General features: G+C 41.1%; 1 protein-coding gene across 1 annotated transcript in view; it reads left to right on the forward strand.

Moving 5' to 3' along the window:
- The first annotated feature begins 5,084 nt into the window (after positions 1 to 5,084).
- The window catches only part of FOXJ3 (forkhead box J3), a 164,973-nt gene continuing 154,375 nt past the window's right edge, over positions 5,085 to 15,682 (forward strand). Inside the window, exon 1 of the mRNA XM_012646759.1 lies at positions 5,085 to 5,258. The gene's annotated coding sequence lies outside the window, so the exon portion shown is untranslated. The remainder of the gene's footprint in view (positions 5,259 to 15,682) is intronic.

A 15,682-nucleotide genomic window follows, 5' to 3' on the forward strand; every position in this document is an offset into this window, starting at 1 on the left:
CCCACTCTATTTGAACATCCTCTGACTCACTATTCCAAGCGCCACCCAAGTTTCATTTGCACCATTGCTTACACGTAATGTAAGTACTTTATTTGCTCTACCCATTGGTTAATGTTTGCTCAGCTGTCTTGGTGCCTTTGTGTCTTTCATTATGGTTTTAATTAGCTCAGTTGATTCTGAGATTGGAGAGGAGCCAAGGTTTGAGCCAGGTGGTTACAAGAATATGGATGAGTTGAAGAAAAAAAATATTTTAGGTTCATACCTTCTGCTGGGGCAAAATATTCTAAGCTACTCCTTTCTACTGAGAATGATTAAGTATTAGAGACTGGGAAGGATCACGTGTTGCCAACTTGGAGTTGAAGTTAACACCAAGCTCCCAGAGGGCAGGAACAAAATTTAAGGATGATATACATAGAGTGATGCAGTCTAGCACCATGAGTTAGTTAGTCCCATCAGCTGCTAGTATTTAATGACCACTTAGAAGGCTATAACTTCTGTGGCCTCTACTTTTCTCATATCCACCCAGCCTCTTTGATTTTGTATAAGCTGCTCTTCTCTGCTCCAGATCTTCTTCCCCTATTCTCAGCCTTGCTTCGGTCTCTACATGGCAAATTCCTATTTATTTATTAAGACTTAGCCTTAACCTCACCTTTTAAGGGTGAAGCCTTCATTGGCTTCTGTGCCTACACTCCCTCCCTGCCCCATCCAATCTGACAGAATTAAGCCTTGCTTCTTCTCTATTTCCATGAAACAAGTATAAATTCCTACCAAATTGCATTGGGATTAATTGTTTACATGTCTGCTTCTCTTTTATCTTCTTTTGACTTCTTGGTATTTAGCACAGTGCCTGGTATAGAGTAGGTGCTTGATAAATGATTATTGAATGTTGTTTATGTATGCATAGTGACAAATACTCAAATGTTGTCATTAAATAGCAGTCAGTGGTGCTGGTGCTGACAGCTTTCCAATGGCCTATGTATAGCCTTTCCTCCCCCATCTAATATATGAATTATACAGTATTATATAATACCCATGGAATCTAGAAGGCTCTTCAGGGCGGGAGTGATAGGAGGGGTTCTCTCATGTTTTTCTTTCTCCCTCTTGCCGGTCTTGGCTCATTTTAAATTCATTTCTCATTTTCTGCTTTCCTCTTACAATAAATAAAGAGGGAGAAAAGGATCAGGTAAAGCTTTATTTGTCTAAGTGGCCATGGGTCATGTGAAGTGTTAAACACCCTGCTGTTGAAGCACTGCTGGTGCCAAATCAGGGTTTTTGTAGGGCTATTGCACCCAGCTCTGGGCTGTGTTCCTGTCAGGGAATTTATAATCCAGATGAACCTGGGAAAAGATTGCAAATGATACAGAACAATAAAACCTCTATCTTATTGCTATGATCAATGTGTATCTTTTAAGGATCTGTCTCCTGACTTTGATGCTATTTCCTCTTTGAGGGCTCACTTGCCCTGCACCCTTGAGGCCTCCCAGCCCACTCCATCTCCCAAGGCAGTGAACTATTGCACTCTTTTCTGTGCCGACACCGGACCTGGTAAATAATAAAAACAGCTGTCTTTGGGGGCCTTAATTTTTGGCAGCCTGTGCATAATCTCTTTTGCTAGGTAGCTATGATTATTGTTTCCATGTTATAGGCATGGAAACAGAGACAAAGAGAAACTAAATAACTTCATGTAGGCATAAAATAAGCAAGCTATGGAACATTAGATTTGAACCCAGCTCTGCCTTCCCAATCTGGGCTTTAAACTTTTCTTCCTCACAATGTCCCAGAAACCCCCCTGCTGTAATGGCCATTATAGCTTTTTTTTTTGAGGGAGGATGGTCCTCCACCTTTTTTTTTTTAATTAAAAAGTTTTTAGGCCAGGTGTGGTGGCTCACACCTGTAATCCTAGCACTTTGGGAGGTCGAGGTGGGAGGATCGCTTGATGCCAGGAGTTCGAGAATAGCCTGAGCAAGAGCGAGACCTCGTCTCTACAAAAAATATAGAAAAATTAGCCAGGTGTGGGGGTGTGTGCCTATGGTCAAACCTACTCTGGAGGCTGAGGCAGCAGGATCACTTGAGCCCAGGAATTTGAGTTTGCAGTGAGCTAGATGACACTACTGCACTCCAGCCTGGGTGACAAAGCGAGACCCTGTCTCAAAAAAAATTTTTTTAAATAAATTTTATCGTGTATATTTAAGGTATACAACATGTTATGGGATATATACAGGTAGTAAAAAGGTTACCATAGTTAAGCAAATTAATATACCCATCATCTCACATAGTTACCCATTTTTGTTTGTTTTTGTATCAAGAGCAGCTAAAATCTACTCACTTAGCATGACTCCCATATGCAATATAATTTTATTGTTCCTCCACCTTTTGACACCCTGGGGCTTCTGTTTATTTCCTTCCCAAAGGCTGCTGATCCCCATCTCCCCACCCCATTCTGGCAGCTCTCCATCACTGTTCTCTCTCCAGCTGTATCCCCAACTAGCACAGAACAAGCACTTTCAGGAAGCACCTCAGAATGACAGAAAAGTGAAAGATTAGGAGCTGCCTAAGACTTGTAGGAGGTGATGATGAATGGGAGCTGAAAATCTCCAGACTTGGAGCTAAGTCCACAGTCTTTCAACTCTTTTACTACACCATCTGGCTGACTCCACTCAAGTGGCTCAGAGAGATTCCAGTCTCAAGTTAAAATCTTGTGGCTATTGGCCTCGATTTCTTCCTCTCACAAATGGGATAATATCAGCTTTGCCCATCTCCTTAAATGCATGGCCCAGACTGTTCTTTACTACCTTTCTGCCTATAGCTGCCCTCAAAAGATAGTGAGTTTTGAGCCCTGAAAGGCTGGGAAGAAGAGTGTTAGTTATGTTATCAGGGATCTACCCAGTGGCCCAACAAAGAACTAGCAACTTCCAATTTCCTTGGCAACTTGGAGTTCTGGGAACTTCTACCCTCTCTAAGAAAAGCTTGTAAGTTCGCCCTTCTCTTCAGGATATTATCTTCCTTATCACAGTATATTGTAATTATCTAATCTATTTGCTTCCCTGTAGACTATAAATTCTTAAAGTATAGAGACTGTGTCTTTTTTTATTTTTTTAGAGATGATGGGCAGGGGGTGGGCGGGGTGTGCCTCTTGCTATGTTGCCTAGTCTGGCCTTGAACTCCTGGGCTCAAGTGATTCTCCCACCCCAGCCTCCCCAGTAGCTGGGATTACAGGTGCATGCCACCATGCCCAGCTGAGGCTGTGTCTTATTTATCCTATTCACTGCTACCATCCTGGTTCAAGCCATCATTCCGTACTTGGATAATGGAGCCTCTGACTTCCACCATTGTCCTCTCACCATCTACTCTTAGCACAGCCCTGGGGTGATGTTTTGAAGGCATGAATAAGATCATGTGACTCCTGTGTTCAAAGCCCTGTAGCGGTTCTGTTTCAACCAAGATCCTTACAGTTCCCAGCAAGATCGCACTTCCTAACCCCCTCTCCCTATTCCACTGCCATTTGCTTGCCCTGCTCTAACATCCTGGATTCCTCACTATTTCTAACACTTCTAGGAATGCTTTCACCTCAGGGCCTTGCCACTAGCTGTTCCCTCTGCCTGGGTTACTCTTTCCCAGACAACTGCATGGCTCACCCCCTCTCCTCTTTCGAGTCTCTGATTAAAGTCACTGTCTGAACGGGACTCACCCTGATAGCTCCATTTAAAACTGCGAGCCTCCTTCCTCCACTTTTCCTCACACCCCTTGCCCTGGTCTATTTTTTTCCATAGCACTCAATACTTTCTAACATACAACATAATTCTCTTACTATGTTTATCATCTTTCTCCCCATACTAAAATGAAAGCTTCAAGAAAGAAAAGTATTTTTTTTCTTTCTTTTGTTCACTGATACCTGTCAAGCACTAAAACAGTGTCTGGCAACCTTAGTAGTGATTGGCAAATATTTGTTGAATGAATCTTCAGAGCCTTATCTAGATACAAAACATTTGATACTTTGAATTCCCAGTGCCTAGAAATGCTTGGCAAATAGCAGGTATTCAATGTTTGTTGAAAGAATTGGGTGCTTAGATCTTTAACTACCAGAGGATGTGGCTACGTCAAAAAACGTTTCAGGGCCATTTACTCATGCCACTCCTTTTCCTTTAATCCAGTGGACCTAGTATTCATCTAACAGATATCCGAGTATCCAAATATTGAGCACCTAATGTGAGTTCAAAAACGTGTTTGATGCTGTAAGGAAATATGTGAATAGCGCGAATGAAACAAGAGAAAATAATACGTTGGAATGGAATTAAATGTGAAATTACATGGCAGATTATCAGTGCTAATAGTTTAGAGAAAAAATCAGTGAAGACTGACGTAGAAGTAAATTCCAAAGTTCACTAGTCCACCAAACTACCCTTCTAAACGCTCCACCTATTGATAGCATGACCATAACCTGGGCAGCTACCCTGAGAATCAGTGGGCTTGTAGAGTTCCAACTCCTTTGTTTTAAGGAGAAGGAAATACTAGGCACGGGAAAGGCCTCAGTAGAGATGGATCTAGAACCCAGGACTCGTGAAGTTCCGAAAGGGTGTCCTGAAGGTCCAAGGCGCCTTTGTTGGGGCCTCTAGAATCCGCAGTGTGCCAGGTCGAAAAGGGGATTCGGTTTCCTGGAAAGGCTAAAGTGCCTGTCACTATGGTGAGGTGGCGGAGGTTGGGGGGCGGGGAGGTCACGGGGCACCACTCCCCCGGATCATGGGGGCCCTGGTATCCGTGGGCAGGGTCAAAAGCCACCGATCCCTGCTGTCCTCAAGTGCGGGGCTGTCTCCGCCGTCCTCGCTCCCCAGAAGCCAGTCTGAGGCGCAGGGACCTCCAGTCGCTCGGAACCGCCGGCCGTTAGTTGACACGGGCTTTGCCCAAGCAGATCAACGGGAGTCCCGGGGCACTACTTGTCCCAGCGGAGGGATCCCGCGCGCGTCGAAGCGGACGTGACCGCGATGGGCCGTGACGGCGCCGACGCCGGGCCGGTGGCGCAGCGACGTCGCAGGAGGCGGGGGCGGCGGCAGTGGGGGCGAGGGCGGGAGGTGGAGCGGGTCGGGAAGTAGTTCCGGGTGCGCGGCCCCGGATGTTGGCTGCTCCCGCTGCTGCCGCCGCTGTCGGCGCTGCTCGGGGCCTCGGCAGCTCGCACCAGGCGCCGTTGGGATCTTTACCCGGGGGCGGAGACGCACGCAGCGGCCGGGGGCTCGGCCGGGCCGTCCCGGCCTGCGCAGCCTGAGGTAAGTGCCCGCGCCGAGGAGGTCCGGCCGGGGCGGCGGGCGAGGAGGCGGGGCTGGGGCATCTCCCGGGACAGAGGCAGGAGCTGCCCTCCGCGAGACGCCCTCTTCCTTCTCTCAGCCGCGGCCGCGCTGCGGGGTGGGCGGTGGGCGGCGGGCGGGGCAGGGGGCCCCGGCCCAGCCTGGAGCCGGGCGGGCGGCGAGGGCTGGGTCCCTCCCTCCCCCGCGGCGCTTCTCTTCAGCTGCTGCTGCCCCTCAGCCGGGAAGCAGCGGCTCCGCGCCTCCGCGCCTCCCGCCCCTCCCCCAGGCGGGGCCCCGGGGAGCCAGACGTAGATCCTCGGGGCTCCGAGTGCGAGGACAGCGACAGTCTCTTTCCCTCCGTGACTTGCCCCCTGGCCTGGGCTAGCCCCCTGGCACGATGCAGCTTCTTCCATTCAAGCTTGGGGGCGCTGTTCGGCTGGCAAGGCAGGCTGTAGCTCACGCCTCGGGGGTGCCCTTGGGGTGACGAGGCCCGTGCGAGGGGGCCTGCGTTCCCGCCCATCCTGTCGCTGTGTCCTTTGCTGGCATTAGGGCAAAGGCAGCCGTTCCATGCGTACGTGTTGCTGTCCTGTGTGTGTTGCATCCTGCCCACGTGGTAGGGTGTCCCCCCCACCCCACCTCCATTTTTGCAGCTGGTGAGGAGGGAGCTTAACGGGATGGTTGTTCCTCTGTGATTTCCTCCTGGTGGCGTGGAAGGTGTTATGGTCAGTTTTGCCGAGGCCGACTGTTAGGTGGAAGAATCAGGAGTTGTACTCTGAAATTGAGACCAGTAGGGGACATAACAGGGCTTAGTTTCATTGACATCTTTTCTCCTTTCCCATTAGCTTCTCTTGTTCTTTTCTCTACTGCTTAATCCTAAAGAGGGAATAAGCACTTGCTACTGAGGCGTTCAGGTGTACAGTTTTCATTTCTCTGTTCTACTTTTCGTGCTATGATTGGCGAAGGTTTTTCTATTCTGTGTTGGCACAGTCCACGTCTGTGTTGTTCCTAGTTGGATTCCTGAATGAGTTAGAGCCAGGGAATTAGAGATTGGTGGGCGTCTTGTTTTTTTCTTTTTTCTTTTTTTGTCTTTTCCCGACATTTATTTGTCTTTATTTTTTTCCCTTCTATTTTGTGAAAAAGCATGCATGTCCTAGGAATGTTAAATGCATAGCTGTTTTCTTTCAAGACAGTGCTAGATGGTTTCACCTACTAAGTTACTTACTTTGTGGAAGCTCTTTTATTTCACTTTTCCTTTCTATGGAATACATTTGCACTGTCTTTTTTTTTTTAAACTAGCTTCGAAACATGTGTTTTGAGTATTTTTTTCTTTCCCTAATGTCTCTTCTAGGTTAAGGTTTCCATCTTCCTGTGTTTTGCTTTTTTGAGACCACAGATTGCTCCCTTGCAGGGAATAGGCCACAGTAGCAGTGAGAGAAGCCTTTTATTCCTCCTAGTCCTAGTAAATATTTATAGAAAAGCAGTAACTCCTCTCTATTTTTCTGTGTGGGTGGCATATAGGGATGTGTTTGAATTTTTTAGTTTCTTAGATAAATATGAGGATTACTCTTTTTGGTTTTGTATCTCAGAGTTGAGGTGAATCTTGTTCTTGATTTTGTGCTACTGAAGTTACTGAGGAGTTTCTCATTTCTTTATGAGATATTTTTTGGGTGAGGCCAGGACACATTTATTTTGGCCCTTTTTGGTTCATTAGTTTGGGTGAAATAAAAAATTTTACTGTCCTTTTTTTTTTTTTTTTTTTTTTGAGACAGAGTCTCACTCTGTTGCCCGGGCTAGAGTGCCGTGGTGTCATCCTAGGTCACAGCAACCTCAAACTCCTGGGCTCATGGGCTCAAGCGATCCTTCTGCCTCAGCCTCCCGAGTAGCTGGGACTACAGGCATGCGCCACCATGCCTGGCTAATTTTTTCTATATATTTTTAGTTATCTGTATAATTTCTTTCTATTTTTTAGTAAAGATGGGGTCTCGGTCTTGCTCAGGCGGGTCTCAAACTCCGGACCTCGAGCCGTCCTCCCGTCGTGGCCTCCCAGAGTGCTAGGATTACAGGCGTGAGCCACCGTGCCCAGCCACATTATACTGTCTTGAAGTCACTTTCTGGATTCCCAAATGGCCAGCATTGTAACTTGTTTTCCACATTGTGCATTTTTTGAGTATATTTTTGAAATTTTTTTTTCCCTTTTATCTGGTACAATTGTTAGTATAGTCTTCCTTTCCTTCTTTGTAGAATAAAAATATCTATACATATTCTATCTGCTTTCATTATGCTAGGTATAGGAGGGGCAGTGGAAAGTAGAGAATGTTGTTCTGATACATTCTGAGGCATGATTTCTTGGTCAGTCAGTCAGCATTTGTGAACTTCTGCAAAGTTCCGTGCTGTGTGTGAAGTAGTCTGTATGAAGAGACACAAGGAATAAAATATGTGGTCTCTTTGAAAGCTTTAACTTCTGTTGAAAGAAGACAAGTTGTTTCTTCTGTTGGAGAAATAAGTTTGTCATTCGTAATTACCAAACAACGTCATACTCGTGGTTGGGATAACAGTGCAGCCAAGTCCAAAGGTATAGTGACATTTGAGAAAGATAGGAATTTCCAAAGGGGAAGAGGTGTAGTCCAGAAGAGTGACTGGGCATGTGCAAAGGCAGAGAAGTGGCAGTGTACAAAAGATACCAAGTCGCTTGAATCTGTACTGGTGAATAATAAATGAGTTTAAGATTGGTGAGGGGGTACTGGTGGAGGATCTTTCAAGGATAGAGAGTTTAGTTTGATAGGGTACCACAGTGGGTTCTACAGAATGAGAAGCATACTGTTCCTGAGGAAGGTTTTTCTATTAGCTGAGTGTGCTGGGAGTGAGGAGACAGACTAGAATGCTTCTGAAGAATTTTAAGATTAAGATGTTGAGGGTCTGACATAAGATAGTGGCTGTGGGAATAAAATAATAGCTAATATTTATTGAGTACTTACTGTATACCATTGTTCTAAGCTCTTTACATGTGTTGAACTCATTAAATCTTCATAAGAAGGTCTAAAAATCATGAAGAGACTTTGGCAAGTTACTTAACCTTATGCATTTTCATATACAATGAATAGTCAGATGAAATGCAGATTTTGCACTGACCAGAGCTGTAGATGGTGGTGAAACATATTAGTATGTGTGTTTTGGGAGGGAAGTAGTATAATGGGGAAAGAGCTTTGAGATTTGGAACTTTGGGTCACATAATAGGCTAATAGGTAAAGAAGGCATTCTGAGAACAGCCACGAAGTTCATCGGTGACACAGAAGCCAAGGATAGGAAGATTTTTTGCAAGGTAGGATTGTTGACAGTATCAAATACAGTCTCCAAGTTCAGAAACAAGGACCATGATGAAAACACTGTTGAACTAGATCAGAGAGGGTAATTTGTAACCTTAGAGAGAATTTTGAAAGGGAGAATAAGAACAGATGCCAGATTTGTTTTTCACAGGATTTGTAGAGACATTCTGGTCTGGTGTGGTAATTCTTAATATTTTCTGTTGATGCTTCCTTCAGTCTCATTCACATGTCAGATCTACCCAAATATCGGAAAATTCACTATTTTTTCTTTGAAAAAGAAACAAACTTGTGTTCTAAAGCCAGTGATTTTATACTTGTAGCAGTTCTCTCCTTAAACTTTTCTTCTTATTCTTTTAAAAAACAGCTTTATTGAGATATAATTCACATACCATACAATTCACCCATTTAAAGTATACAATTCAGTGTTTTTTGGTTTATTCACAGTTGTGCAGATATCACCACAATCATTTTTAGAACATCATTTCAAAAAGAAACCTAGTACCCATTAGTAGCCACTCCCCATTTCCTGCTGTCACCCAGTCCTAGGCAACCACTTATGTACCTACTTTCTCTATAGATTTGCCTATTTTGGACATTTCATACAACACATAGTCTTTTTAGTCTGATTTCTTTCACTTAGCTTATGTTTCAAGGCTCATCCATGTTGTAGCATGTGTCAGTATTTCATTCTTTTTTATTGCCAAATAGTATTCCACTGTATGGATATACTACATTTTTATCCATTCATCAGTTGATAGACAATTTGAGTTTCTTACTCTTTTAAACCCTTCCCCATCTTTACCTATTCCTCACTCTGCCACGCCCCCCGCCCCCATGGCTTTTCTTTTAGATTATAACCTCTACTGTGCATTTTTGTAGGCATTAGGGGTATAAAGATGAGTAAGACATTTTGAACATTCGTATAATGTTTTAATGGTTTACATACATTTTCTCATACATTATCTAATTTGATCTCACAATAACCCTGTGATGTAGGCAAAACATCTTTTAAGACGAGCAATTGGAAGTTTAGGCGACTTGCCCAAGAGTGCACACTTAGGTCAGTGGTGGAGCAGATAGGTCTTCTTAGTTTGTGTTTGTGCTAGTGCCACTAATCTGTGCTTTTATTCTAACTTAAAGGATTTCTGTGCACATTCCTGGAGATTTAGAGGGACTAGGAAATCCACTTACCTGGGGAATCACTGATTTTTAATGGTTAATCTTCGAGATTTAAAATGAAGACTTTTCTTGACAGATTCTGGTACTTGTTTGCTGTTTTAAACAAGTCATTTGATATTTCTGCCTTTTCTTTTAGAAATTTAATGGCGTTAATAGGATGATACAATGGTAGTGATAATAATAATAGTTAACAATTTTCGAGGCCTTATTATGGGCTTAAAAGTGTTCTAAATAAGTACTTTACATTTATTATTCAAATCTTCACAATAACCTCTAAGATTTTATTATTTTATTATCATAGTTTTACAGATTTTATTGTTACCATAGTTTTACAGATGAGGAAACAGGCACAGAGAGGTTAAGTAAATTGTCTAAGAGTACATTGCTAGGAATGAAAAGAGCCAGGATTTGAACCCCTGCAGTCTATTTTCAGACCTTACTAGCTCTTAATCACGACACTGTTGTTTACTGTGTTATGAATTGATAGAGGATAATATTTCAAGTAAGGGCATGACTAGAATATGAAGATTAGATTTTGAATATAGTTAAACAGTAAAGTTAACTTGACATTGCATCCACATTTCTTTTAAAAATGGACCTGTCACTATAGTGTACAAAGATACATGTTGTTTAGACATTCAGGTACATTTTTTTGTTTGTGCCTGCTAATAGCCTCTTAATTCAGAAATTACCTCATTTTCACTTCTTTTCATTGTTGGCTTTGTCAGTCACTTAACTTTCCACATTGCCACTATTCAGAAACCTTGGCTTGAGACAGCTAAAGCTCACTTTTACCTCTCTCTTCAGCCTTCCTTTAACTGTGACTTTTTGTTTTCCATTTTGAACAGTTAGCCTTTCAGTCTTAGAGGGAGATAATCTTTATGTCCTCCACCCCAAAACTCAGAAAACACCGCAGTGGCATTTTATAACAACTGTCAAAAAATTTGACCATCTTAATTGGCATAACTGGATTTTAGTACACAAATAAGAACCAAAGCTCAGTGTTTTGGTTAAAGAGATTGATTTATACTGAAATTGGAAGAGGCATCTGCTGTACAGGATTTTTGATTTAATAGAATTTGTTATAACCAGATCAGCAGAGCATTATTACTGTGGGCCATCTGTTGGGATTTGGAAATAGCTTTGTTATATGGAACCAGATGTTGTACTTATATATATAACAGTGGCATTCTACTTATTTTAAGTAACCTTTTGTTGTTAGGTACCTTTGGTTGCTATTCTATTTGACATATATATCAACTGAATACCTGAGAATGTGATGTTTTTCAAAGTGGTTATTACTCTTCTATGGGATCAGGACAAAACAAATGAAAGAAGAAGGAAATGAGACTCATATGGTGTCAAACTTTAGTACGATAACAAGATAAAATCTAGGGTAAATATGAATATATGATATGAGATAATTAGGACCCTATTTAGTAAGAACTCTTAATTTGACGCCATTACTAGAGGCCTAGTTTCTACTAATAACTAAGCCACTTTGGTTGCTCCAAGAATTTTACTGTAAATCTAAAGTGATTTCATTTTGGTGTAATCAGACCTATATTAACATTGCACTCTGACTTGTATGCTGTCATCAATGGATGAAGTAGTTTGTAACGGACTCAAACTTACAGAGAGGGACTCAAACTTACAGAGTGCAATAAGAAGAGCTGTTGCTAGAACAAAATCTTAGAGAACTCTCCTCTTCTGAGTAGAATGCTAATAATTTGGGGATAGGGGAGTCCTTCCTTGGGAATTTTTAGAGACTCTCCAGAAATTGCACATTGGCTGTTTTTCATTATCTTCAAATCAATGTAGAAAGGGTCATTGAAGAATTGACCAAACTATTCCAGGATGACCCTTTGTCTGAATGTGACTTTACCTAAATAGACTGATTTCAGCCAAAGTTTTCACCTGGAGTACAAAGCACAACGCTGTCGTGAATTCTCCTGCCTAGATAGAGTCTTGCTCAGTGGTTATTAAGGAAATCAGATTGATCTTCTGATTGATTGGCAGAATATGGTGCTAATGTGAACTTGTTAAAAACCTTGGAAGTTGGAATCATGTTTTTCCTAAGGTTGAGACCTGACCTTACTTTGATACCATTAATAGGCCTTGTTTCTAATAATTACTGTGAGTTGAAACATAGATTTGTGAGAGGAGTGGGGAGAGGGCACAGAAAGACTGCATTAACTCACTAATACAGTTTCAAATTCTGTTTGCTTCTGAGAGATGGTATAATATGATGAAAGTAGGTTATTGTTAAGATCCTAGATTTTGATTGGTGGGTACATGTGTACTTATTAAATTATTAAAAATAGTTTTAAAAGTTTCTATGGCTTGGCTGTAGAACATTGGGAAATTCATTATAGACATAGCAGTCAAATATGCAGTGATCAGGAGCAGGGTGGTTCATCTAAATGAAGATGGAGTAGACCATGAAGGCAGGAGGTGAAGGATATATGGCATTGGTTTCTGCTATTGTGTTTGGATCCGTGAGTCTATTACACACTTTACCTGTCTACCCTGTGTTAGGAGCTGTTGATGGTTTAGTCCCACCGTGTATACATGAGTAGCAATCACCATCAGAAATGGCACCTTTGAACATCAGTGGAAGTCATGTTTTATAGTGTTTATTATAGGGGATGTGTATTTTCAGAAGACTTCCACCTTACATTTGAATGCTATTTTTTTGAAAAGCATTTTCTCTGATCTGTTGGATTTTGGAGCCTCACAACAGCCTGTGATACAGGTAGGGCAACTAATATTGCGGTTGACAAATGGGGAGAATGAGGTAAAAGCCAAGACAGGGTCACTCAATTATTTAGTAGTAGAGCAGACACTAAAACCCAGACCCTGCATTCTCCTTCTTGTCTTGTACTCTTTTTAGTAGAGAACTGACAATGTTTTGGTGAGGAGCATACTTTGGATTTTTGAGGTAAAAATGCAAGTTTATAGACCCCAAAGGACCTGGACTACTTGGAACAGAACATACCATATGATAATATTGACTTAGGGGACACAAAACTAGTGGAAGCAACTTCTTCCTTTGTTAAATTTAGGTCCATTTCTAGTCCTTGGAAGCATTTTTACTTGAATCTGCATTTTTGTCTTTGTAGAATTCTGGAGGTATGGAGGGGAGGGAAAGTAAAGGATTACTAAATAGCAGTTTTGGTCTTATTTTATGGGAGTACACATCTATAAAATTTAGACATTGAGAAATTATATCTGGAACATGAGGGTGCTTAGGTTACTACTACAGTGGGAGGTCTATCATCCCTTGCCTGGTAGGAAGAGTGATAGTTTATAAAGAAGTTATAACTGCATAGAAAAAAAGACTGGGAGAGAATGCATCACAATGGGTAATTTTAAGTTTCTCCTTTGAACCTGTCTGTATTTTCTAAGTTCTCTACAGTGAGTATCTATCATTTTTACAGTCAGAAAAAGAAAACATACAGTATATGATTTTTATGGTTCAAATGAAAATTTGGAAAAATGTGAATCTTAAGACTTTTGAAGAGCAGTTTAAACACTTGATCCTATCAAAGTGTTTTGCTTTCTAAGTAGTTATGTTAAATCAGTTTGATAAGTTATTTGGTTATAATCTTATGGGTCAAGTTGTGAATGTGTTAAGGGGTTTGGATTTTTCTTTGCATTAGAATTTGGTCATTTAGCTCTGCTTATCAAGAAATTAATTTTGGTTCTCCAGAATCATCCAAGGCCTTGAGTTTACTTAATTATTTATCAATAAATGATCTAGAAATAGCGCTCTGATTTATCCTGAAGATTGATTTAAGTATCTCCTCATATACTTCCATTCCCTGACAGGTTTCTGATAAAAACCAAATTGTTAACACTCTTTAAGGTACTGTTTTTCATCCAGGGACATTGAACTCATTCATTTCTCTCATTTGCTTGCTCATTTATTCACCATCTACTATGTCTTGGGCACCGTACTAAATACTGGGGACACATGTAAAAGGCAGGGTCCCTGCCAATGAAGACTATAGCTTTTAGTTTGGGAGAGACATCACAGAGATATCCTTAGCATGTGGAAGTATTCTGTCATTTCTTTTTTCTAGTTTTTAACTAGAAAGGCAAAATGATTAGCTTGTTTGTTTGAAGAACTTAATGTATTTAGGGGTGTGGATAGTTGGCTTTAAGAAGAGCTGATGGCTTCATAGTTATTTCTCTGACTACAAAATATTGAAAATCATTGCTGTCGATAAGATAATTTTATCTAAGGACCATTTCTTACTGAGGTAGATGAACTAAGCATTCATATTTATATCAGGTTTGCTTTGGGAACATAATTTAAAAACCTTGTATTTACTATTCTAGGATGAAGACAGTGTCTTTTTTCTTTTATCTTCTATACTTAACACTGTATATAAGACATAATAGATATCATTATATATTCATTATACAGTCACATGCCACATAATGTTTAAGTCAACTATGGGCCACATAATTATAATGGGTAGTCCCATAGGATTATAATGGAGCTGGAAAATTCCTATTGCCTAGTGACCATAGCCATCAAAATGTTGTAGCACAATTACTTTATTTTTTATCAATTTAGTGTAGCGTAAAGGTAGAGTGTTTATAAAGTCTACAGTAGTATACAGTAATGTCCCACTTATATGCTTCCATTCCTTGACAGGTTTCTAATAGGAAAAACCAAATTGTTAACATTTCTTTAAGGTACTGTTTTTCATGTTCACTCACCACTGACTCACCTAGAGTAGCTTTCAGTCCTATAAGCCCCATTCATGATAAATGCCCTATATAGGTATACTAGTTTTATCTTTTAGGTGGTATTTTTACTGTACCTTTTCTATGTTTAGATACACAAAAACTTACCATTGTGTTACAATAGCCTACAGTATTCAGTACAATAAGATGCCTTACAGGCATCCTCCTATGCATAGCCTACAGTATTCAGTACAATAAGATGCCTTACAGGCATCCTCCTATGCTTAGGAGGAATAGGCTGTACTATATAGCCTAGGTGTGTAGTAGGCTATACCTTGTAGGTTTGTGGAAGTACACTCCATGATGTTCACATGATGAAATTGCCTAATGACGCATTTCTTAGAAAGTATCTCCATTGTTAAGCGATGCATGACTACTAATAAATGAAAGGACGTTTCATGTTTAAACTTAATTTTAAGAATTTCAATATTGGTACATACAGAGTGTATAAAAAATTACGTTTTGTCTAATATAATGAGATATATAGTCTTTCCTAGACTATTAAGAGTTAATCATTCAGGCCAGTGAAGTATCCCACTAAAACACTTGATATATAGTCATTTGGCTACTTTTAGAACATCTTTAGTCACTGATAGCTGTAAGGTAGCCTGTTTATTGTTAGCTATAATTGAGGCAAAATTTGCTTCTAACTTCATCTCTTCCTAGTTCTTCCCTGTGGAACATTAGAGACCTAGTCTTTCTTTTTTAACAAGATAACCCTTCAAATATTTGAAGGTGATTATTCAGCAAATATTTCTTGAGTACACATGTACGACATTGTTCTGGGCATTGTGAAAGATCCAAGGGTTGTTAATAGGCGTAGTCTGTTCACAAGAAATGGGTACAGATAAAGAGCCATGAGTTTGCTGAGAAGAAAGAGAGTGTTTTTGCTCATGATCAAGAAAGCTTCATGGAGGAGAATAGTGTTTGAATTAAGATAGCGATGGGGCATTCTAGGCTGAGAGCATAATCAAAGAGATCAGGAAGCACAATGTAAGTTAGAGGAATAGAAAGAGACCCAGCTCACGCCTATAATCCTAGCACTCTGGGAGGCTGAGGCTGGTGGATTGCTCAAGGTCAGAAGTTCGAGATCAGCCTGAGCAAGAGCGAGACCCCATCTCTACTAAAAAAATAGAAAGAAATTAT

This window comes from Propithecus coquereli, unplaced genomic scaffold (genome assembly GCF_000956105.1).
Source record: "Propithecus coquereli isolate 6110/MARCELLA unplaced genomic scaffold, Pcoq_1.0 Scaffold249, whole genome shotgun sequence".
Classification (NCBI taxonomy): domain Eukaryota; kingdom Metazoa; phylum Chordata; class Mammalia; order Primates; family Indriidae; genus Propithecus; species Propithecus coquereli.